This window comes from Schistocerca americana, chromosome 4 (genome assembly GCF_021461395.2).
Source record: "Schistocerca americana isolate TAMUIC-IGC-003095 chromosome 4, iqSchAmer2.1, whole genome shotgun sequence".
Taxonomy (NCBI): domain Eukaryota; kingdom Metazoa; phylum Arthropoda; class Insecta; order Orthoptera; family Acrididae; genus Schistocerca; species Schistocerca americana.
The window spans coordinates 246,203,465-246,229,142 of NC_060122.1; the positions used below are offsets into that span (position 1 = coordinate 246,203,465).

The 25,678-nt window shown below is 42.9% G+C and overlaps 1 protein-coding gene across 1 annotated transcript in view; it reads left to right on the plus strand.

The window, feature by feature from the left end:
• The window catches only part of LOC124613225 (protein cycle), a 996,167-nt gene that overhangs the window by 69,679 nt on the left and 900,810 nt on the right, over positions 1-25,678 (plus strand). The window contains exon 2 of the mRNA XM_047141899.1: positions 10,848-10,958. The gene's annotated coding sequence lies outside the window, so the exon portion shown is untranslated. The remainder of the gene's footprint in view (positions 1-10,847; positions 10,959-25,678) is intronic.

Genomic DNA, 25,678 nt, shown 5'->3' on the forward strand with positions numbered 1-25,678 from the left:
TACGAACCTCTTCTTTCACCTCCTCGTCGGAGCTGGATCGCTTTCCGGCCAAATGTTCTTTTAACCTAGGGAACAGGTGACAGTCACAGGGAGCAAAGTCAGAAGTGTAGGGTGGGTGGGTATTTATGTCTCACTGAAATTGTTGCAGGAGAGCAACGGCTTGGCGAGCGATATGTGGGCGAGCGTTGTGATGGAGAATGTGTACGCCCTTGCTCAACATTCCTCTTCTCCGGTTCTGAATTGCTCGTTTGAGTTTTTTCAGAATCTCACAGTACCTGTCAGCGTTAATTGTGGTCCCAGCGATTCAGCTCCGACGACGAGGTGAAAGAAGAGGTTCATAACTTTCTGAATAGCATGACGGCGAGCTGGTAAAGCTGGTACAGGCAGCGATTGAAATTCCCATGCTGTGGGCGGCAGGGGGCCACATAAACGTAAGAATGTAATTAGACATTTATTTTCGGAACAAAATGCTTGACAGATCAATGTTACAAAATGCTTTACCGCTTTCAATTACTGCTAATGAAGTAAAATTATAATTGCCCATTAACGATAAGAAAAGGTTCTCACTGACGGTCAAAAGCTAAGTCTCAACATGGATAGTATCGAAATCCCTACGCTGGCGTCCCCAAGTGAAATGTGTGCTCGCAAGTCTCACAGTAAATGTGTCTTATTTGCTTTATTTGCTATCTTGAAGACAGAAACTCCCCCCCCCCCCCCTGCCCCATTCACCTCACTAAACTGATAGGTCACCTAGTGCTCTGCAGCAATCTCTTATGGGTGTGTCCAAGCCTCTAACTGGCCGGCTGATGTTTTTTCACCAATCAAATTATTTTGCAACAGACTTCCTAATTGTTCCAGGCGGGAAATGTCGCTAGTACAGACGTATTACAAGCTGTGCTCATAACAACGGTATTTGACCTTAGTTTTCGAGCTCGATTTCTCGTTACGAACTATCTAGATTATTTAGTGATTAAGATCAATCAAAGTTCTTGATACTGTGCTGCTTTGGACATATGACCGAGGACATAGTTAGCCGTCGTTTTCAGAAAGACATTGACCTCCAAGGCATATGGCGATCTTGTAAACGAGAAGATAAAACTAATGCCAGAAAAGCAGAATCTGCTACGAATATTTTTATTCACGCATTGAAAACAGTACATTCAACTGTTAGGTCTACTTACCAGTATGTTTTAATAAAAAGTCAAGACGATGAAAAAATAGACTATTAGGATTAATGGACATCGTTCAGTGGAAGATATTATTGTATCCATGAAAAAAATCAGAACAGAGATTTTATCATTCAAAACATCTGTAACATACAACAAAATAAAGTGCAGTAGAAGCAAGAGTCTCTGTTTCACACAACGTCAAATTGGGTGTCTCTTCAAAACGTGTTAGGTGAAGCTGACACCCAAACCTCCAGATATCAGACAGTCAGTTCGGTACCAAACATTGTATATAGACAGAAAAGTATCAACCATAACCCCCCTCCCCCAGACACACACACAGTTTGTGCTACTATATATTGTCGTCCAAGAGACGTGCAAACGGTAAGTAATAAGTAACACTTGACGAACGGAGTACAGGAAAACCATGATTGTGAGGGACTGTTGTCTAGAGATCCAATGGCGAAGTCTGTAGGGCGTTACTTTATCGTATCAAGGGTCCCTAGTTCCAGGTCCGCGCGTGCCAGTTTTTTTGTATTGTAGTGCTTGTGAAACTGTTATATGAGACATGTTTCTGAATGTGAAGGGACTGTTCGGAATTTAAAAAATGTTCTATTGGCAGTGCGCTGTCGCTTCGTTTATTTGAGAGTAACAAACATTTGGATCTGTACTTTCAAAAAGTAAACATAAACAATCAGAAAAGAAGAATAAAGAAACAGTTGTATCATACGTTCGGAAGTATTAATTGTAACAATAATAATTATTACTAGTATTTTCGCACGTCTGATGCAGTTGTCTCTATATTCTCCTGTTCCGATTGTTTATGTTTATTCTGTGAAACTATAGATGTTCTCTGTATGTTTACTACTTTCAAACAAACGAAGTGAAAGTGGATTCCCAGTAGAACATTGCTATAAACTCCGAACAATGCTTTTACATTTCAGGAACATGTCTGCAGGTGCGGGGCCGAGGGGGGTTAACATTTTGGAAGGCGAATGGCACCTTGTACATAGCTATGAAAAAGTTCCAGTTCCGACTTTGTTAAAAACCTGCGTAATTCGGACTTTTAAATCATTTTCTTGAAAGAAATCTGTTAGCACTATATTTCTTTCCTTTCCCTGAGAGCTAGGAGGGGGGGGGGGGGGGAGGGGATGGGCGCCCTTAATTTGATGAGATAGATATATCTGCTACATGCTGCTTAATGCTCTAGAAATCACCAAAACATCCAGCCAACCAATTACTTTTAAAATAAATATTAAACAAAATTAAAAACGGATCAAAAATGTTTACACAGTTTGGAGCTGTGAATGTCCTGAACTTTGACGTAATGTGCGTTGTAAGTTACAAGTCATTCAGTGATGTGATATCCACATGTAAATATACATACAAACAAGCAACTGTACAGTGCACGACGGAGGGTACATCGTACCGATATTATCGATTTTCTTTCGTATTCAATTCGGGTACCGAGCGAGATACAAATGAGTATCTACGTGCCTCTGTATGTGCCATAGTCTCCTATCTTATTCTCATGATTCATACACGAGATATACGATAGGGGCAGCGCAAATGTCGCACAGTCTTTTTCGGACCCAGGTTTTCTAAATTTTTCCTGCAAGGTTTCGCTACTGTTATTACACGATAATGTTCTCGTAGCCATAGCTAGTTTCTAAAGTAAAAGCAGCCGCATGCTATCGTTTTGAAGTGATAATGACATGCGATTTGTTGCAGACGAACAATGTGGAAATTGACGAAGCAGTCGCTCACGCTGTAGTTATTACGTGTGTCGTGGGAGAGGAATTTGAAAGTGTAGAAACAAGTTCACTTCCTGCATTTTTTGAAGAGATACGCTAGATGTTCTCTGAGGCTATAGATAATGCGATGAGAAATAGCTAAGTAGGCAGTTCAGTTGGAGAGACATTGACATCCCTGGAAAGGGCAATCACAGAAGCTGGAAAGAAAAACATAGGTACAAAGATGATAACTGCGAAGAAACCATGGGTAACCGAAGAAATACTTCAGCTAATCAATGAAAGAAGAAAGTACAAATATGTTCAGGGAAATTCAGGAATACAGAAATACAAGTCGCTAAGGAATGAAATAAATAGGAAGTGCAAGGAAGGTAAGGCTTAGGAATGAAATAAATAGGAAGAGCAGGGAAGGTAAGGCGAAATGGCTGCTTCAAAAATGTGAAGAAATCGAGAAAGAAATTATTGTCGAAAGGACTGACGCAGCACATAGAAATGTCAAAACAACTTTCGGTGAAATTAAAAGCAAGGGAAGTAACATTAAGAATGAAATGGGAATCCCACTGATAAATGCAGAGGAGAGAGAACAGATAGGTGGAAAGAGTGCAGTGAGGCCGTGTATGGGTGGGAAGAATTGTCCGATGTCGCGATAGAAGAAACAGGAGTCGATGTAGAAGAGATAGGGGATCCAAAATTAAAATCAGAATTTAAAAGAGCTGTGGAAGACTTAAGAGCGAAAAAGGCAAAAGAGTAGATAACATTCCATCAGTATTTATAAAATCATTCGTGGAAGTGGCAGTAGAACGACTGTTCACGTTGGTATGTAGACTGTATGAGTTTGGCGATATACTATCTCACTTTCGGAAAAAAACATCACCCGCACAATTCCGCAGATAGCAGTAGCTGATAAGTGAGAGAATTATCGCACAGTCAGCTTAACAGCACTTGCATCTAAGTTGCTGATAAGAATAACATACAGAAGTATCAGAAAGAAAGTTGAAGATATTTTAGACGATAGTCAGTTTGGCTTTAGGAAAGATAAAGGCACCAGAGAGGCAGTTATGACTTTGCTGTTGATAATGGAAGTAAGACTGCAGAAAAATCATGACACGATCACAGTATTTGTCGACCTGGAAAAAGCGTTCGACAATGCCAAATGGTGCAAAACGTTCGAAATTCTGAGAAAAATAAGGATAAACTGTAGGGAAAGACGATTAACACACAGCAGTCTGTAAAAGAACTAAGAAGGAATAATGAGTGGAAGACCGAGAACGAAGTGCTCGGATTAAAAACGGTGTAAGGCAGGGAGGTAGTCTTTCGCCCCCTACTGTTCAATCTGTAAGTCGAAGAAGCAATGACGGAATTAAAAGAAAGATTAGACAGTGGAATTAAAATTCAAAGTGAAAGGATATTAGTGATAACATTCGCTGGGGACATTGCCGTCCTCAGTGAAAGGAAAGAAGAATTACAGGCTCTGCTGAGTGGAATGAACAGTCTGAGGAGTGCATAATATGACTTGAGAGTAAATCAAAGAAAGACTACAGTAATGAGAAGTAGCAGAAATTAGAACATCCAGAAACTTACCATCAGCATTACTGATCACACAGTATATAAAGTTTAGGAATTCTGCTACCTAGACAGCAAAATAACCCATGACAGACGGAGGAAAGAGGACAAAAAAGGAAGAATAGTACTTGCAAGAAGGACGTTCCTGCCCAAGAGAATTCTATCAGTATCAAACACAGGCCTTAATTTGAGGAAGAAATTTCTGAGAATGTATGTTTGGAGCACACCATAGCGTGACAGTGAAACATGGACTTTCGGAGAACCCGAACGGAAAAGACTCGGAGCATTTGTGATGTGGTGCTACAGAAGAATGTTGAAAATTAGGTGGACTGATAAGATATGCAATGAAGTAGTTCTCTTCAGAATCTGCGAAGAGAGGAATATATGGAAAACATTGACAAGAAGAATGAACAGGATGGTAGGCCATCACGGAATAACTTCCATGGTCCTAGAGAGAGCTGTAGAGGGTGAAAACTATAGAGGAAGACAGAGACTCGAATACATACAGCAAATAATTGAGCACGTAGGTTGAAAGTGCAACACTGAGGTGAAGAAATGGCACAGGAAAGGAATTAGAATTCGTGGAGGGCCGCATAAAATGAGTCAGAAGACTGATGACTCAAAAAAATTGTGTTTTACCTCATTCAGTAACCTTACCGACACTATTCAGGAAACATGCTCCCCCCCTCCCCTCTCGATTTTGATTCACTTTTGGATCCTGGGGTACCGCTGGACTACACCAGACGAACGCCGTCTTCTTTCTTTCTGAACCCACGTTTGATTCACATCGTCATCGTCAGACTGAGACTGTGTTTATTATCTGAAGACCTTGATGCCCAAGCGACTTATGGACAGTGGACTGAGTGGTGAGACGGTGGACACATGTGGCGGTCGACCAGAGAGGGGGCGTGGGTGTCGCCAGAGTTGATGCACACGAGAGTCTACAGGGCGAGTCTGACGTCATTTGCTGTTTGGTTAGCATGCGGCCCACGCACTCGTGTCCGCTGCGTTTTGTTTGTTTATCTAGCTGATTTATGTATTTCTGTTTTTTTATTGTTATTACGACCCAACGTGTTTTCGGAACTTAATTGACCTGAGATATAAACACACCCATTTATTCGAATTGTTATATCTTTGTTTGTATGTTTTTCGTTAGTCATGTGATTGTAATTCTACGGCTCAGTAGCTAATGGCCAGTCTACATATGAACATATCTCCAGTCGCTGCTACTATTGCTGTGTTGCACCGCTTGTTAGCCGATTATCGTTCGTTCTGAATAAATTTCTAAAACAATATTTTTTCTCCTAATTTTGATGAACAGGGTGAACCAGAACTGCACCGACAAGATTTCGGAAGTCGTTCGGCGATATTTTCTGAATATTTTGATATAAGGGGCCCGTCTTCTCGGCTGGCTCATTACAAAATGACTGCATTGTATATCATCATTCTTCGGGAGTGCATCCGGGATATTATTAATTGGTATATCGATATTTTGGCTGAAAACCTTTCGACCATTCTCAAGGGGAGTCGCTTGCAAGATTCCTACCGCAGGCCAAGACAACAGCTCTTTTGGGATTTGTGAAGGATGATTTGCTTTTATGAAAGGAGGTGTTTACGAAATTCTGTGTAACTGTGGTAAAAAGTACGTGGGATGAACGGGACGCTCTGTAAAATAACGTTGCGTTGAACATTATCGATGCACTCGCCTACTGCAGCCCAACTATGCAGGGGCTAAACACTGTATTTCCACTGGCCACTGGCCACTGTATTTCCACGGGAAAGTTAAGATACTGGCCACAACCTCACCCTACTGCGATTCAATGGTCAAGGAAGCTGTGCAAATACAATCAGCTCAATGGTTCAAATGGCTCTCAGCACTATGGGACTTAACTTCTGAGGTCATCAGTCCCCTAGAACTTAGAACTACTTAAACCTAACTAACCTAAGGACATCACACACATCCATGCCCAAGGCAGGATTCGAAGCTGCGACCGTAGCGGTCGCGCGGTTCCAACTGTAGCGCTTAGAACCGCTCGGCCACTCCGGCCGGCAATCAGCTCAATCCTGACGAGGATTCCTAGCTCGGCAAATCATAGAAACCCCTCATTTTAGGTCTGCGCTCTCCACGGAAATATTGTCCGCCCCCGAGTGGTCAACACGACAGAATGTCAGTCCTAAGGGCCCGGGTTCGATTGCCGGCTGGGTCGGAGATTTTCTCCGCTCCGCTCAGGGACTGGGTGTTGTGTTGTTCTAATCATCATCATCATTTCACCTCCATCGACGCGCAAGTCGCCGAATTGGCGTCAAATCGAAAGACTTGCACACGGCGAACTGTCAACTCGACGGGATGCCCTTGTCACTCGACATTTTTTTACGGAAATATTGTTCTAGGTCTTCAGTTCCTGGCATTACATCATATGCCGTCCATAATAATCATCCAATATTTCGTCATCACTGTGGATTAGATGACTCTGAGCTTGCTTTGTTGTACTCATAGAAGCGCAAAAGCTTTAGAGTAACACACATTTCACAAGACTTGCTGCAAATGTGACGTTATTTTGTTGTCACATGTAGGAACTGCGATCGACTTTGTGACAAGAAAGAATATAAATTTTATTGCGGCAATTAAAGGTGTCCCATTAGGTTTCTGCCTTACCGCACACTCGGTAATCGCCATATATTCGGAAGTAAAGATCCAAATATTTGTGAGAAGGCAGAATAAGAATTTTATTGCTCTTCGTTTCAGTTGCAGCAATTTAAGCTATCCTCTTAGGTTTATGCCTAACCACACACTCGGAAATCGCCACGTATTTGGAAATAAACAGCGAAATATTTGTAACAAGGAAGAATGTGAATGTTATTGCTCCTGATTTCACTCGCAGGAGTTAAAGCTGTCGTCTTATGTTCCTGTCTAACCACAGACTCGGAAATCACAAAATATTTATTTCATTCTTCGTTGTATAATCAGACCGGAAAGTTAATAACGTCGAATATTGCAGAACATACTTGTATAACACTTATGAGCAAGCCCTAAAATACGTTAACAACACTAAGAAGAAAAAAAAATTGCATGCGGCGGGATGCGAACTTGCATCCTTTTATCCCACGAACCACAACATTAACCGTTATTGTAGCATTCCGTTATGTATTAGTAGTCTCCTGAATTGATTATCGTAGTATCTCTTGAAGGCTTTTATCGTTGAGTCATTATTAACTGACATATTTGTGATAAATTTTCAGTGCGTCGTTACCGTGAGACTGCATACTGCAAGTTATAATACGAACTTGTTTCACGCTTAATTTGTAAATTATTGACAATAACATTTCGTTCCTGAGAGAGCTCTCTTATAAGAAAGCATTATCTGTCAATAAATCCTTATGTGACGTTTAATTATAACAATAGTTATAATAAACTGTAGCAAGAACATGTTTTTGTAAATCACGGATAGCCGTGCATCAAGTCTTGCGAGAGGCTCGTACCGAACTCCAACGAAAGTCGATAGCACTTCCAGCGGTTGACGATACTGCGTGTGACGTCAAAATGACGTCTTGTGAAATGAGTGTAACCCAACCTTTTATCTATGACTGACGCTCTTATTACCAGCAGTATTATCTCTGACGCATGCGCGTTTACTCCACAGTGCAAAGTCTGTTAAAAGTCTTGCAAGCGACTCACCTTGAGACAGGCAGATCGATTATCAACCAAAATGTCGACACACGACTTGCTGATATCCCGGATGCACACCCGAAAAATGATGGAATAATTGCACTTCGATTTCATTCCTCCATTTATCTTTGTCCCTGTGCTATAAAGACAATATCTGCACAGCAGTGTAAAAGGAAAGCGTCATTGCGCCGTTCTTCCATTCCATTCCACCGAATCCATAATTGAGCTGCATATCGACCAGTGAAAATATACATAAACTTATTATCACCATTAACATACAACTAACACTGACGGAAAAACAAACCAAAGGCAGAACAGAGCAGAACTGAATGCAAGCTTGCGGGCAGCCAGGTGGGCATTACTGATGTGCAGAGCAAATACCGTTCCCAGTGAAAGGAACAGGTTTGATTCCAGACAAGACACACACAGGGTGAATTGTCGACGTATACAGGGTGTAACTCAATTCCCTTAACATAATTTGAGGATACATTCCTTGCTCCAAAACAAGAAAAAATCTGATAAAAATGGGCTCTAAAATGCGTACATTATGAGCTGTGAGCATTTTTTCATCTTCGCTACTATGAAACACATCTACTCTAGTGATCAAAGTGCTCGCAGCTCGTAAAGTAAGGAATTTAGAGCCCGTGTTTACTGGATTTTTCCTTGTTTTGGTCAAAAAAAAAAATGGTTCAAATGGCTCTGAGCACTATGAGACTTAACATCTGAGCTCATCAGTCCCCTAGAACTAAGAACTACTTAAACCTAACTAACCGAAGGACATCACACACACCCATGCCCGAGGCAGGATTCGAACCTGCGACCGAAGCGGTTGCGCGGTTCTGGACTGAAGCGCCTATAACCGTTCGGCCTCACCGGCCGGCGTGTGTGCTGTCCTTAGGTTAGTTAGGTTTAAGTAGTTCTAAGTCTAGGGGACTGATGACCTCAAATGTTAAGTCCCATAGTGCTTAGAGCCATTTGTACCATTTTTTAGAAATTGAATGTTCAGAAGCGGTTTGGTCAACTAGCCTTAAACGGTGTACCAAAATGAAAGAACCCGATAAGTCTATAGTGTCTTTTAAACACTGACAAACTTTTCACAGTCTTTTAATTATTCCACAATGCCTATACTACCACCATCTGTATATGGGCATATTGCTATCCCATGACTTTCGTCACCTCGGTGTAATCATTTTTAATTGTGTCGCCTGCTGTATAATATACATTAGATCGGGATTTTAATAGTGTTATCTGATTACTTTCTTATTTCCTTACCGCTGTGTAACATCTGCGTTGCTATGAATTCGTACAGGACAATGCACGCGTAGTTAACAAGACTTATCAGAAACAATTATTTCACAAGTATGTTCCTTGTGTGGCCAACACTTTTATTTCAAGCGAACCGGATGTACCGGTACTATCTTTATTTCAGTTTACCATAAATGTAGTTGTCTCGATCGAAATGTAAAAAAGCTATTAGGTAAGTCAGGTAGCCGTTTTAAGCTATTGACCAGCCATAGTTCCTAAAACAAATGGTATCGTAAAGCAGATTGTGTGAGACGTGACGTGTAAAGATGCACTACAAATTGTCATGTAGCCCAAAATGTGCCCAGTCCAGTAAAAGCAACCACAAGATTGTGTCTCCGTTCTTTCGAGATTATTGAGATAAGATTAGAGAATCCCGGTGCTAGAAAGAGCATCGGACAAAATAATATTGTGATAAGATGATGCAGATCAAATTAATTTCCGCCGCAAGTATGGTAGCTTCAAAACATTATCTTCATGCGGTCCGTTCTGTTCAAATAGGAATCCCGATATCTTCATTCGATCCCTTGGTCGTTCAACATCTCTCTGGCCAGAAGACTAATTATTAGCTTACATTTGGAAGAGGGTCTCACAACAGTTGACTTTTGTTCTTCTATCTTATTTGTATTAAATTTTGTTGCTTCCAATCCTATTTTCGCTTCTTATTTCATCACTTAGGATATATCGGTCTGTTTTCCGTTGTAATTTCATTTTCATATTCTTGTCCTGTTTAGAGCCCGATGTTAACCACAAAACAACGATACAGACACTGCCATTATTTTACAAATTTCATTTGTTTATCCTTTCTTGTTTGGTTGGTAAGTTTTCTGTTTATAGTGCCACACATTTCTGAGAAGGTCACAGAATATCAAAAAATCTTGAACAGTTAGATTTTTGTAACTTGTTCCATTATGCTACTGTGAATTAAAATTTTGGAGTGGATTGCATATTTCTCCGTAAATGCCAATCCTTCGCATTTTTTAAAAAAATAAACGTCCTTAGGTTTTTAAAACTGAGTTGCTTTCCTGCCAGTTGTAGATAAGTCTTTTTAACAGCGAATAAGACCTGATCATCAGTAAAAGGATTGTGTCTGAACTGTGATGCTGACTGTAAAATATTTTATATTTATTTTTTTGAAGTGAAGAATCAAACTTATGAAGTTGACCTTAGTCATTTTATTACCCTATAAAATACCTTGTAATAAACTCTAACTCGAAATCTAAAGAAATGTTTACGCCCTGTCATACTCGTGCATTGAAACTGATTTTCTTTTACGTATCTTCTGATAAAACATAAATAGCGAGCTGTTCTCAAGTAAATTATTTTCAGCAGTCAGGCGATTGTTTCTGGGACATGCAGTACTGACCTAAGAATTCACTGTAAATCTTTTGTCTACAGAAGCACCTCAGTGTCAGAGCTGATGTGCACAGGCAGAGGTAGCGACAACGGAGATGGGGACATCAGGAGTAGATTCTCAGCAGAGCGTCAGGCACTGCAGTCCTCAAAACGGTCAGTTAATATTCTCATAATTACAGAAAAATATCGGGTTTAACGATAAGATTTCTCGCTGTTCAAGGGCATGCCACAGTGTAAAGGCGCGTTCGAACTGGCAAAATATTGATTTTCGTGCCAAATGACAAAGTAGATTTTTTAGTGAGGGTGCTCACGCTTCCTATACCAATTCAAGTTCTGCGAATAAAACCATCCGCTTGTGTTCTCGCTGAAACGTGAAGGATTTGTCCGCGAGCGACAAATGTGTAGCCCTGTAACGTATCATTTCCTAGCAGCGCCTGTTTGCTGTGGTCGCAGAGTCCAATCTTTCACTAATTCTTCTAAATGGGCGATGGCCGGAATCTGCTAGGCTGACCTCAGGAGCGAGGAATTTTCCCGTGACGTTCGGTGTTTTTCACCACCCGCTGCAGAGAAACTTCCATAAGTCTGAGCAGGAAGCAGCACGTTACAGAAGCTCTTGGAGCGGGAGCAGGAAATGGCTAATGCCTACAGTGTGCTCCTGACTGTGATTGCGAAGTCCTGAATGGAGAGTTTTGGGAGTTCCGCGAAAACGGAGAAGTCGACCGGTAGTCCTGGTGGGGTGTAGGAGTAGTGAACCCTCTGGGGCGGAGTTGGTGTCCTCGTAGTGGGGGCGGAGTTGGTGTTCTCGTAGTGTACTCCACAAGTCTGTAGTAGGTGATTCTTCGTGATCAACTTAGTTATTTCTTGCTCTACGGAAGTTGAGAGATTTCGAAGTTGCGTTCCTGTGCGCGGGTGAGGATTTCCGGGTGAACCATTCCGGTTTTCTATACGATTGTCGCGTTTACCGAATGTAAAGTCGCACAGTAGGCAGAGACCTCATCTTGTAGAGCCAAGTGGCTATTTGGACGAGGTGTTCAGTGAACGAAGCCATCTCCATGGAAATTGAACTGCAAGGGGTGGAGAAAATTATGGAAACACCACAGACGCACTGCCATGTCATTTCAGTGTACGAAGACTGTTGGCATTCAGAACAGTTTCCAGTTTCCTCGGAATGGTTAAATACTGATTCTGTATGGTTCTCACTGGAATCATATACCATTCTTGCTGCAAAATAATGGGAAGTTCAGGTAATGATGATGGAGATGGGTAGCGATGACGCAGGTTCTATGTCTCTAAGCCCTATCTGAGGTCATCAGTCCCCTAGACTTAGAACTACTTAAACCTAACTAACCTAAGGACAACACACACATCCATGCCCGAGGCAGGATTCGAACCTGCGACCGCAGCAGCAGTGCGGTTCCGGACTGTGAAGCGTCTAGAACCGCTCGCCCACAGCAGCCGATTTATCACGCAGGTTCCTCATCAGATGTAGAATACAAAGTCTGAATAATATTGAGATCTTGTGACTGTGGTGACCGAGAGAGAAGCGACAGTTCATGCTCCTGCTCACAAAACCAGACCTGGACGATGCGAGCTGTGTTAAACACAATCATCGAACCCCTCCGTGTTTCACTCTTGGCGCGTCAACTCGGCCAAAAGTTGGAAACAGTGTACAACGAGACTCATCCGACCAAATTACTTTCTTGCATTGGTCTAATAACCCAGGTTTCATGGCTTCAGCACCATGTTTTCCTGTTATGGCCACTTGCTTCGTGGCCGAGCGGTTCTAGGCGCTTCAGTCCGGAACCGTGCTGCTGCTACGGCCGCAGGTTCGAATCCTGCCTCGGGCATTGATGTGTGTGATGTCCTTAGGTTAGTAAGGTTTAAGTAGTTCTAAGTCTAGGGGACTGATGACCTCAGATGTTAGGTTCCATATTGCTTAGAGCCATTTGAACCATTTTTGAAACAGTTGCATCACTGATGAGTGGTTTTGGATTCCAGGTCGCCCTGTAATTGCCAGATTGTGGAGCTCCCTTTTTGTTGTTTTACTGCTGACAGGGTTCGCTAGTGCGACTTTAAATTCTGCAGTGACTTTTGCGGCTGCCGTCCTCTTGCTTTTCGCCATAATGTTCTTCAATGACCATATGTCACGATCACTCAACACATACTTTCATCTGAATTGTGACTTAGTGGATGATGCTTTTCCGTTTTCCCTGTATGTGGTATGTATGTGTGATATGGTGCGTCACAACTACACAGATCACTGTTCTGGCCACGACTGACACTTGCAACGTATTGAGGACATTCCACAGGTGCCGTTCGTGGTCAAGTGCAACAGCGCAACCAGCAGGCTTGGCTAGCATCTACATTTATGTACAAGCATACATTCCTCGCAATTACCATATTTTTGTCCAACCCTTGTATATTCATATTCTGTTGTCGTGAAGGTGACTGGCGGAAGCTTCTTTAAGTTAGCTGGGGGCTGTGTATGAACTGTTAGCGGTGTACAATTTCCAGTCCAGTGGTCGAATCTCGAAACCTTGCTGAAAATGGTTCTCTCTCCACCTCCACCCCCCCTCCCCCCACTCCCGGGCAAATGAGTGAGCTATATCCCAGGGCATAAAGCGAATTGTTAGGAGACCTGTACTAGGAGCATGTGTTGTAGAGAATGAGGATTAGCGATTCAAACCAGAACTGCTACTAAAAATCATAAGCGGCACCTGCTCTCAGTACGACGGTGAAACATGTTTCTTACGCAAAGTAACTTATCGAAATAAGTATATACTGTTTCAATAATGTTATTCTTCTCTGCTGTTCGCTGCTCAGTGTGTAGTGATCGCCGCCTCTAGATCGCGGGTTCCTGGGTTCGATTCACAGCCGGCTCGGAGATTTTCTTTGCTAGGGACTATACATTTGTGCTCTCCTCATCATTTCATTTCGCCTTCGACAACGCACGAGTCGCCGAAGTGACATCAAGTAGAAAGACTACCATCAGGTAGCCGAACAACACCAGACGGAATCTCCCGATAAATAATGTTATACATCATTTCAATGTTTTCTTTTTTTTTAAGTTTGTGGTAAGGTCTTATGGGACTAAACTGCTGAGGTCATCGGTCCCTAAGCCTACACACTACTTAACCTAACTCAAACTAACTTACGCTAAGGACAGCACACAGACACACACAACCATGCCTGAGGGAGGACTCTAACCTCCGACTGGGGAAGCCGCGCTGACCGTGACAAGGCACCCTAGATCACGCGGCTACCCCGCGAGGCATTTCATCTTTATTTGTCTGTTGGTATTAAGACTTGCATTCACCTTTCTTCAGTTCTCTTCTGAGACGTCGTTCAGAATTCTTAATCCAGAAAGCAGTTCGTAGCACCAGCTTTCCACATTTCCAAGTTGACAGGTATCGACAACATTCAGAATCAAGCAAAGGATGTACCGCACCAAAATTGTGTTTGTGGACGAGCAGATAACGAAGGGGAAACGAGGTGCTTTCTAACAGATGAATTTCGCATTTTCTTCTCCGAAGTTCTTAACCGTGCGATGGCAGCTATCCGTGCCGGACGCTTTACTTGTGCCCTGCAGATGAAGCTCATTGACTGCACGGAGGAATCGATGTTCGATTAAGTGAAAACCGAAGGGCTTTCCGTAACAGCTGTGACGAAAACCCTACACTTTCCAGAAAATTTAGCTATTGTTACATCACTTCCTACCGTATCAGCTTTTTTGTTATATCATTTCTGTTTCAGTCGAAAGAGCTAGCATGATTTATTGAACCACACATCTTGGACTCCCTGTCTGTCGAGCTAAACTCGACAGCCTACTGTAAATGTTGATTATCAAATGGTTCAAATGGCTCTGAGCACTATGGGACTTAACTTCTGAGGTCATCAGTCCCTTAGAACTTGGAACTACTTAAACCTAACTAACCTAAGGACATCACACACATCCATACCCGAGGCAGGATTCGAACCTGCGACCGTAGCGGTCGCACGGTTCCAGACTGTAGCGCCTAGAACCGCTCGGCCACTCCGGCCGGCTGTTGATTGTCATCCACGGTTTGAAAGTGGTGACCCTGATTTACAAATAAGGCATAAATACTCTCAGCAAGTCTCGCCTTCTGAGCAAACGCTTGTGAACAGAATTGCTGTATCAATGAAATTTTTCTCCATATAGGACTGTGTCGACAAGTTGTAATGGCGACGCTCGTTTTGGCCACAATACATCACAATGATGACTAATGGACAATGCAACTACCAGGTGGTTATAATTAAACTATGCTCCTATTGCTGCACTGCGGGCTGCGTACGTCGCAGGTTGCTGAAACATCGTGGGTATGTTCAATATGCGACGCGCGCTCGCAGTATGCTGAAAAAATAATAGTTCCACTTTCTGCCACCAAGCGAAAATATGGCGCGGTAAGCACTCAGAGTGTGGTGTGGGTGCAGGAAAAGCGGATAAACGATAAAACATATGATAACAGTGGTTCTGGCACGTTTATTAGGATATTGTCACAAGTTACAAAAAGAGTTCAGTATGCTCTCCCAGCTCAGCAATATGCTGCGTCCGTAATACAATGTGGTCGAACGTTGTTCGCATCATATCCAGTGTATTGAGAACGATATGTCGTTGTATGCTGTCCTTCATATCAGAAAGAGTGCAGATTCAACCCTGATGGGCACAATGTTTTATATATTCCGACAACGGGAAGTCATATGGAATTAGCTCGTGAGATGTGGAAGCCTCACGTCTTGAAATTGCCAAGAGTGTCGTCCCATCTTCCATGTAAACCGTGTTGTGGACATAGTTGCGTTCTTGCGAAGCTGGAATCACTTGTTGCTCAAGGAGGTCCTTATAACATGCCGGCCGCGCGCGGTAGCCGCGCTATCTAGGGCGCCTTGTCACGGACCGCGCGGCTCCCTCCGTCGGAGGTTCGAGTCCTCCCTCGGACATGGGTGTGTGTGTTGTCCTTAGCGTAAGTTAGTTGAAGTTAGATTAAGTAATGTGTAAGCGTAGGGACCGATGATCTCAGCAGTTTGGTCCCATAAGATCTTACCACAAATTTACAAAAATAACATGCAGATGCCACTGCACATTACACACTCCTCAAAGAAAAACGGATCGAGAATGAAGGAGCTTATGAAACTACACCGCAAAGTTACATACGCTGAGCGCAATGAATGTCCCTGCATAACATGTAGCAGACAGAACAGAATCCCACACGTAACAGTTCTGGGCGTTTACGGCACCGTGCAGAGTGAAATGTGCCTCGTCCGTCCAGAGAGTATTGCCTGGTTACGTGTCATCCATCTCCAGTGTGCCAAAAAACGAAGGGCAAAGTCACGGCGCAGTAGCCCTTCTTGGGGTTTCATACGGTGCACATTCTGAATCCTGTAGAGATAACAGTGTAAAAGGCGCCGCACAGTCATTTGAGCTGTTGACCAGGACAGAGAGAATTCCAGTGACAGGTCATCGTTATCATCATATGCTGTCTTTTTGTTTCAAATTAGATGTTATACGCATTACAAACATAAATTCTTAATTACTAATATCTTATAAAAGATTGTTAATAACGATTATTTCAATTTACTAACATCTTTTATAAAATACGGATAAAGCAGAATTTAAATTTGCGATGAAAACTGGAATGTTTCATGCAATGTGTAATTAGGAACAAGAACATGTGGATTTTTCATAAAAAGATGACCGGATATTTGTTAAGTGGCATTAATTTGATGAATTTTACATTTCAAAGACGTGGGTGTTCTAACTGAAAAAATTAAACGAAAAAAAAGGACCACAGTACGATTCCATCCAGCGATCACCCGATTACCATTCTCCAATGCTACCGCGTGAGTCACGAGACCCGTCTTAGAAAGTTGCCTTAATTATAGTAACTAAAGTTTCTCGAAACACTTCGTAATCGATTTTCTAGAGAACTGTTAAGAGTTGCATTGTATGGCTTTGGAAGATTGATATTCGAGTTCTAAGCTTCACATACTATAAATACACACATTAAAGAAGTTTTGCATCACCCCGGTTCCCAGAACTCCTGAAGATAGGCGTTGACTGTGGATATTGTATCACTGACACAGTCCCTTTGACTGTTCAGAGATGTCACTAAACCCGCCCAAAGATGTAAACAACCATGCATGAGCAGCGGCTGTTAGACGGAGGGGGTCCGACAGCCGATCAGTTCCAGTCATTCCACCAGGAAGGAGGTACACGGCTCGTGTTGTCTGTAGTTCGACCACGCCTAGACGGACAATACGACAGTTCGATCGCGTCCGCATTGTTACTTTGTGCCAGGAAGGGCTCTCAACGAGGGAAATGTCCAGGCGTCTCGGAGTGAACCAAAACGATGATGTTCGGACATGGAGGAGATACAGATAGACAGGAACTGTCGATGACATGCCTCGCTCATACCGCCCAAGGGCTACTGCTGCAGTGGATGACCGCTTCCTACGGATTATGGCTCGGAGGAACCCTGACAGCAACGTCACCATGTTGAACAATGCTTTTCGTGCAGCCGCAGTATGTCGTGTTTATATTTACGGCTCAAACTGTGCGCAGTAGGCTGCATGATGCGCAACTTCACTCCCGACGCCCACGGCGAGTTCCATCTTTGCAACCACGACACCATGCAGCGTGGTACAGATGGGTCCAGCAACATGCCGAATGGACCGCTCAGAATTGGCATCAAGTTCTCTTCACCGATGAGTGTCGCGTATGCTTTCAACCAGACAATCGTGGGAAACGTTTTTGGAGGCAACCCGGTCAGGTTGAACGTCTTAGACAGACTGTCCAGCGAGTGCAGCAAGGTGGAGGTTCCCTGCTGTTTTGGGGTGACGTTATGTGGGGCCGACGTACGCCGCTGGTGGTCATGGAAGGCGCCGTCAAGGCTGTACGATACATGAATGAATGCCGCCCTCCGACCAATAGCGCAACCATATCGGCAGGATGTTGGCGAGGCATTCGTCTTCATGGACGACAATTCGCGCCCCCATCGTGCACATCTCTTATGGAAGGCGCCGTAACGTGCACATCTTGTGAATGACTTCCTTCAGGATAACGACATCGCTCGACTAGAGTGGCCAGCATGTTCCCCAGACAAGAACCCTATCGAACATGCCTGAGATAGATTGAAAAGGGCTGCTTATGGACGATGTGACCCACCAATGACTCTGAGGGATCTACGCCGAATCGCCGTTGAGGAGTGGGATAATCTGGATCAACAGTGCCTTGATGAACTTGTGGATAGTATGCCACGAGGAATACAGACATGAATCAATGCAAGAGGAGGTGCTACTGGGTATTAGAGGTACCGGTGTGTACAGCAATCTGGACCACTACCTCTGAAGGTCTCGCTGTATGGTGGTACAACAAGAGATGTGTGGTTTTCGTGAGCAATAAAAATGGCAGAAATAATGTTTATGTTGATCTCTATTCCAATTTTCTGTACAGGTCCGGAATTGTCGGAACCGAGGTGATGTAAAAATTAGTAAATCTGATAGCCGGGTGGTGCCCTTGTTATTGACTGGAAAAATACGCAAGTCTATCCCATTTTTAAGAAGATTCGTGCAACAGACGCTCAAAACTATATGTCTACATCGATGATGTCAGTGTGTTGTAAAATATTGGAACATGCTTTACGCTCGCGTATTACAACATTTCTGGAGGCGGAAATTTTTTTCTGTAGTTATCAAAATGGCTTCCTCAAACATTCACCGCGTGAAAACCAGCTCGGTCTGTTCCTCCAAGGAAAACAGGGGGCATTAGATTCCGGTGCCCTAGTTGACGCCGCGTTCCTAGACTTCCGGAAAGCTTTTATACAGTTCGGCAGTGTCATTTAATAATCAAAGTATGAGCGCACTGAATATCAGAGCAGCCTTGGATTGAAGAGTTTCTAGCAAACAGAACGCATCATGTCATTCTTTGTGTACTTGTTGAATAAAAGTGTCTTTAGCCTAAGTCAAGGAAATTGTTGAATACGTGGATAAATCACCAAGTAGATACCGTGGGCATATCTATGAGAGTGTTCATGGATGTTGTCATATATGGAGAAATCGCAACGGTAGAAAAATATAACGAAATGTTGCGAGACGTGCAGAGGATCAATGTTTGGGGCAGGTTTGGGAGATGACCCTCACCATAAGTAAATTTAAAGTACTGCACATAAATGGGCTGTAAGACCCTTTATTAGATGATTGCACGAGTACAGAACAATCACTGGAGGAACAATGTCAATAAAATGTGAAAGAGTATGCGTATTTAGCGATTTAATGTGGAACAACCATAGAAAACTAGTATCAGGTAAGGCAGATGCCACACAAGGATTCAGTGAACGGATCATCAGGAAGGAATTAGTTGAAAAAATCCTCGTTCGAGCAGTACTTGAATATTGCTCGTCAGTCCAGGATTCATACAAGGGAGGATTGCTGAAAAAATTTGAGAAGACCCGAAGAAAAGCGGAGCGTTTCGTCACAGGTTCGTTTAGTAAGCGCGAAAGTGTCGCATTCATCCAACTGCAATGGAGGACGCTGCAAGAGAGGCAATGGTGTGGTTTATTGTTAAAATTCCGACAGCGTGTGTTCTTAGAAGAGTCAACCAATATGTTGCTTCCTCCTGCTTATATCTAGCGAAAAGAAGGTAGGACTACAGAGTCTGGAGCACACACTGGGGCTTACAATCATTATTCGTGCTAACCATTCGCGATTGGAACGCTTAAAGGCCGGGGTGGTGGGGGGGTGGGGGGAGAGGCTAGGATGACAGCGGTGCACATAATACTCCCCGTCAAACACCATAAGACGGCTTGCACCTGTAGACGTGTACTGGGAAACTGAAATACGCCTTAATCGATTTTGGGAAGCCGCTGAACACCTCAGCCCAGATGGCGAGACGGGGACTTCTTGCCCCTTTATGCCAACCAGGTGCCTTACTTAGCAACAACACCGCCTCCCTAGGTCAACGAGCAGTTTGTTCGTGCAAAAAGTCTGGCGGTACGCCACTCGTCGCGTGACTGTAAACAGTTCGGTGCGAAACGTCTCTCATTAACGTTTTTCTTCAAGAAAATTATTTGGAAACCGAAAACTCGTTCCAGTTATTTTGGACTCCTTCAAGGATATCTGAAAGAGCTGTTGACAGGATTTTCCATAGCACCTGTTTTCGTCCTTTACGGTCGTTCATATTTTCTTTACGAGTTTGACAGATGAGTAAGGAACCGTTTCTGCAAAATTTTAAGCTCTAATTTACTTTATGTACGGCATGGTAACTCAGTGGCGTAACTCTGTCTGGCGTCAGGTTTCGAACACAATGAAGCTGATAATACTCGGAAAAAGTGAAAGACGCGCGCTTAACGTGCATTTATGTCAGCCAGTAAGTCTTACCGACTATCTGTTCAAGAATATTTTAGTTAAAATTTATGATATGATTTGTTAAAAGTGAAGCCTCAGCTGAAAGAAATGTGTGAATTATCCTCATGTAATCCACCCACTACACATATACTGTGTACTTTCTACCATGCATCTATGACAGGAAAATTGGAACATAAACATCACATAGGCCTAAGTATCCCCCGAAAATGCGGTCTTCTGGTAGTTTCTGAAATAGACCTGAAGTCCTTCGTTATTCACTTCAGAACAAGAGACGAACTAATTGACAACACAACAGTATCTATGTAATGGCTGCTATACTGATGTATGGCCTACATCGTATAATAATAATAACCATTTGTTATTATTATTATTATTATTAATAGTGGCAGTGGCAGATGGTCAGATACTAAGCATTGGCAGCATGAAGTCTTCCAGTTTGTGCCTGTATTTTAATTTACTTGATTTTAAATGGGGATGTACGATGTGGGTGAAGTAAATGTTATTAGGGAGAGGATTGGTTAAGAGGAGAATTTTTTGTAAAAAAGTGTCAATCCTCAATGTGGATGGATAGCTTTCTTTCTGAGAAGTACTTGTAGGTAGCAATCGCGATGTACTAAGTATTGCTCCGACGTTCTGTAAAACGAGGTTTTTAGAAATAAGCCTCATTGAGTCATTAGTTCATAGTTTAATGAAACGTCTACAAACATCAAATATTATTCAAAATGAGATTTTCACTCTGCAGCGGAGTGTGCGCTGATATGAAACTTCCTGGCAGATTAAAACTGTGTGCAGGACCGAGACTCGAACTCGGGACCTTTGCCTTTCGTGGGCAAGTTCTCCACCAACTGAGCTACCCAAGCACAAGTCACGCCCCGTCCTCACACCTTTAATTCCGCCAGTATCTCGTCTCCTACCTTCCAAATTTCACAGAAGCTCTCTTGCGAACCTTGCAGAACTAACACCCCTGGAAGAAAGGATTTCGCGGGGACATGGCGTAGCCACAGCCGGGGGATGTTTCCGGAATGAGATTTTCACCCTGCAGTGGAGTGTGCGCTGATATGAAACCTCCTGGCAGATTAAAACTGCGTGCAGCTTCTGTGAAGTCTGGAAGGTAGGAGACGAGATACTGGCAGAAATAAAGCTGTGAGGACGGGCCGTGAGTCGTGTTTGGGTAGCTCAGCTGGTGGAGCACTTGCCCGCGAAAAGCAAAGGTCCCGAGTTCGAGTCTCGGTCCGGCTCACACTTTTAATCTGACAGGAAGTTTCACACCAAATATTATTCATTTTTCGTAATTTAAAAAATGAACTTTTTCCATTCAAAAGTTTAGTTAGGTCTAATGTTCATAATGGTAGAGGGGGAGGGAGGGGCAAGCAAATATCAGAGTTAATAGAAAAGTTGGGAAAGACCGCCTTAGCTCCTTCTTCACCACCAATTCTCTGTACTACATACTGCTAATAGAAGACGCTGTGAAATGACAGCGTAAAACAACCTGACAGATCACTACCAGGGCTACTGCGCATTTCTCTTCTCTAAACACAAGCCTCATAGTTTCCCTAATTCCTCACTATAATTAGCATCATTATGGAGGGGAGTATGTCTCGTGCTATGCTGCCCAGCGCAAATAGCTCAAAAAATGTTAAAATGGCTCTAAGCACTATGGGACTTAACATTGAGGTCATCAGTCCCCTAGACTTAGAACTACTTAAACCTAACTAACCTAAGGATAGCACACACAGCCATGCCTGAGGCAGGAGTCGAACCTGCGACCGCAGTAGCAGTGCGGTCCCCGAATGACGCGCCTAGAACTGCTCGGCCACAACGGCTGGTCGTAAATAGCTGTTGAATGAAAACGGCCTGTGTAAAATGTTGCCTCTATACTGTATTTATACTTCTGACTCACTGTGTGGCGCAAGTCAGAGTGACATCACTTCGGCGACTTAAGTGTCAGTGTCACTGCTTAAATTAATTCTGGCAAGTATTTAACTGGCGTGGCGAAAACGCTAACCAGCGTTATACAATTTTTACACGCTAAGGAATGAGCCACCAGGCTTACATGCAATCAACCGACACCAGAAAAGCAGATTTCTGAGGCACTTTCTCCTACGAAGAAGAAATGGAAGAATAAGAAAGAGGGGGAGACGAAGGAAAAGTGCTAAAAGTTAGTGACTGAAGGCACCTTCTGGTTTACTTTAATTCTCCGTCTGCAGTGAACTGTGTTCCGTAACTCCATCTCGGTTCCCCGTTCGATAACATTTGCCAGTATGCTACATAGTTCCACACTGACTGCGGCCCGAGATACGATAACAATGAGGTACACTTCTTAACTCAAGTCACACAGGCTGTCCAGTACTCATTTACAATTAGGAAATGGAGGAGCTGCTCAGCGGATTCGATAAACCAGCGAGTACCTAGATATTTTCGAGTAGCGCATTCTCTCCATTTTTATTGTATTTATTTAAACCCTAGCTGCCCAGCTCTTTAATCGAATTCTCCGGTTATCCACGTAATGAGCACAAAATATCTGGGCGCTTATTGTGCAGTCGGCCCAGTAGGGGAGGGGACAGCCGTAGTGGTGGGGGATCCTTTGTGAACGGCCTCTGCAGTGTAGGGGAGGTGCAGTTGGACAAATGTCCAAATGTGTGTGGATTCCGAAGGTCCAAACTGCTGTGGTCATCGGTCCCTAGTCTTACACACTACTTGAGCTATCTTAAACTAACTTATGCTAAGAACAACACACACACCCATGCCCGAGGGGCTCGAACCTCCAGCGGGAAGGGCTGCGCAATCCGTGACATGGCGCCTCCAACCGCGCGGCCACTCCGCGCGGCCACACAATTGATCTGATACTCCGTACGCAGGTCTGTTAATCATTAGGTGGCAATGCGGACTCAGCCCAGTCAACGAAAGAAAACTGGGGAAAAAATTGCCCTACTCGCAAAATTTTATACATTGACAGGGGAGAGTATCATGAACAACGTACTGAAAATCCCCACCTGTGGCATGTTAGCGTTGTGGTTGTGGTAGGAGGCGGGAGGGCGTTCAAAGGTCGCATTTTTACATTTTCCTTGAATAACGCGAAATTCGCAGCTTCTGTCGAAAATGTTCCCTACAACTAACTTAGACTACATTGTATTTCCCATAAAAAAGGTTCTATTCATTTCTTCTCCAGAAATAATAGTTTCTGCGTTTTAGGGGATGGAAACGTCGCAAATTATTGAAAATAGTGTTTGAATGATACAAAGTTTATGTTTAATGCCCACTTAACTTTTAACACCAGGAAATCTACATTAATTATTACAAAATATCATCTTGAATGAGTGCGTTTCACAAATCAAACTTTGCATCATCATCATCGTCACCATCTTGCATATCCTTGAAGCGAGCCAGCTCATTCTTGAAATTATTTAAAATTGATGCCAAACAAACATCTCCCTCAATTTTTGAACATTAATATCTACTATATTGCTCAAAATCTTGATAACACGCCTCTTTTCATCTCCTGAGACACTAGCACCTTTGAGAATGATTCGAGCTAAAACAGCTTGAACAAGTAAGTGTCCTCAAACAACTATGCCGAAAGAGCGTCGAGTTAACATATGGTCAACTGAAATTGCAGCATAATCTAAATTGACACTTCTACCAGACCACACCCTGCCGCTGTGTGACCAATGCAACGTATGTAGGACATGAGTGTATGAAATCTTCTCAGTCTCAGGGAAATAATCTCAGACTACCTTTCCTGACCAGAGGAACAGTTTTTCGAAAGTAACAAAAGAAATGACGCCACCTTGTTGCTGGCTATCATTAGTGGTGTATTGTAAAGCTGTGTACACTGTATTGTAGTCACTTGGTGGTGAGTTAATGAATGGTAGGAAATGTACTGTATTTCTTTCACCATTAATTATGATACTGGCAGACTTCATAAATCCCTTCCATTCAGGAACTGCTGGTACTTGTAGAATTGACTGCATGAAATGGAGCCACTTACCACATATACACAGCATATGTGACAGAGTGAGTATTATATTGGCATATGGAATGGAGCTAATCGTATTCAAGTGAAGGACAGCCCTTTCCTCTCTTTGTATGTAGATCCCCAACAGAGCAGACACGTCTACGGGTGATATCTCCCCATTCATCATTCCTCTCCTCTGCACGGACTATAATTGTGTTATCGTAACCGAACGACCAAGCACGAAACCTTTCGCGACCATTTTGATTTTTTTCTCCTGTTTATGAAAAAATACATCGTCAATGGCTTTCGCACAAAACAGACAGCTATTTTTAAAATCAAATTTCGTTTAAGCTGAACGCAAACGTTTGACGTCGTCCAGCTGACGATGAAGACTAATGCCTCCTAAACAGCCTCTCTTAGAAATCTTGTAATTGTATTTGCTCTGGTGTACTATTTTCTGCGAGAAGCATGAACCACACCTATTTTTTTTTCTTGAAACCATCAACTTTCCCCTCTTTTCTCAAGTAACTGGTATTTTCCAATCCATGTATTCCTTTTTCACCAACAAATTGCATAGTTCACTGATATCACTCCCACGGATATACATTCCTGATTCGTTGTTTACAGATACATATTTTATATAAAAATTCTCTTAATTACAGCAAATAAGTACTTATTTAATGAACTGAAAGTCTCTCCACTATTTAAAGACGAGCACAGTGAAGTTATTTTGTCTACTCACATAAGAGAACTGGACACGAAATGCTGGGGAGAGTGTAGTCGATTATTCTGTGTGTGAGCTGAAGAGCGAGCAGTTCTCGTGGTGGGGGAACTGACCAATCCCTGAAGAAAGCAACAGTCGTGCAGGATAACTAACAATAAGCTTCCGTACTAGCAGAGTAAGGCGGTGTGCGGAGATGTACGTAGACTCTTCGTAGATGTAGTCTTATTAGTAACTAATATCTGCATTCTTTTTAGCGTGAACACATGTATGGAAAATAAAGGCTTCTCAGTCATGGCTGTGCACAACGCATTTTGTAGAAAATAAACACTCTCCAGGTGTGTCTGCGCACCGCGTCTCCAGTGATTTACAAGGTGCGCAGCGGAAGGGTCGCTATAATTGGGAAACAGCGTGTAATTGTTTCCTGCGACCTAGTGGTGTACGATGGGGACTCACTTGCACGCATTTCCTTTTGCAGACGCACAAATGAGGGCAGTGAGTGACCTCATTTTGGCGACCTGCCTTCTCTCACATTTTTATCCTCTACCCCCGTTCCCTACCACTGCCAACAGCCACAAATTATCCGTCAGCACGGCTTCACTGTACTTGGGTATTGTAGTCATTTAATATTTGGTCTTAACCCACTTCATTTAACAGTAAACATTAATTTTACACCACTAAAACACCATTTTTAATAATTTGCTATTATTCCATTCCCTGCAACGCGGAAACTGTTAGTTCTAGAGGAGAAATGAATAGAACTTTTTTTATAGGAAATTTAATGTAGTTTAATTTTGTAGCGGTAACATTTTCGATAGA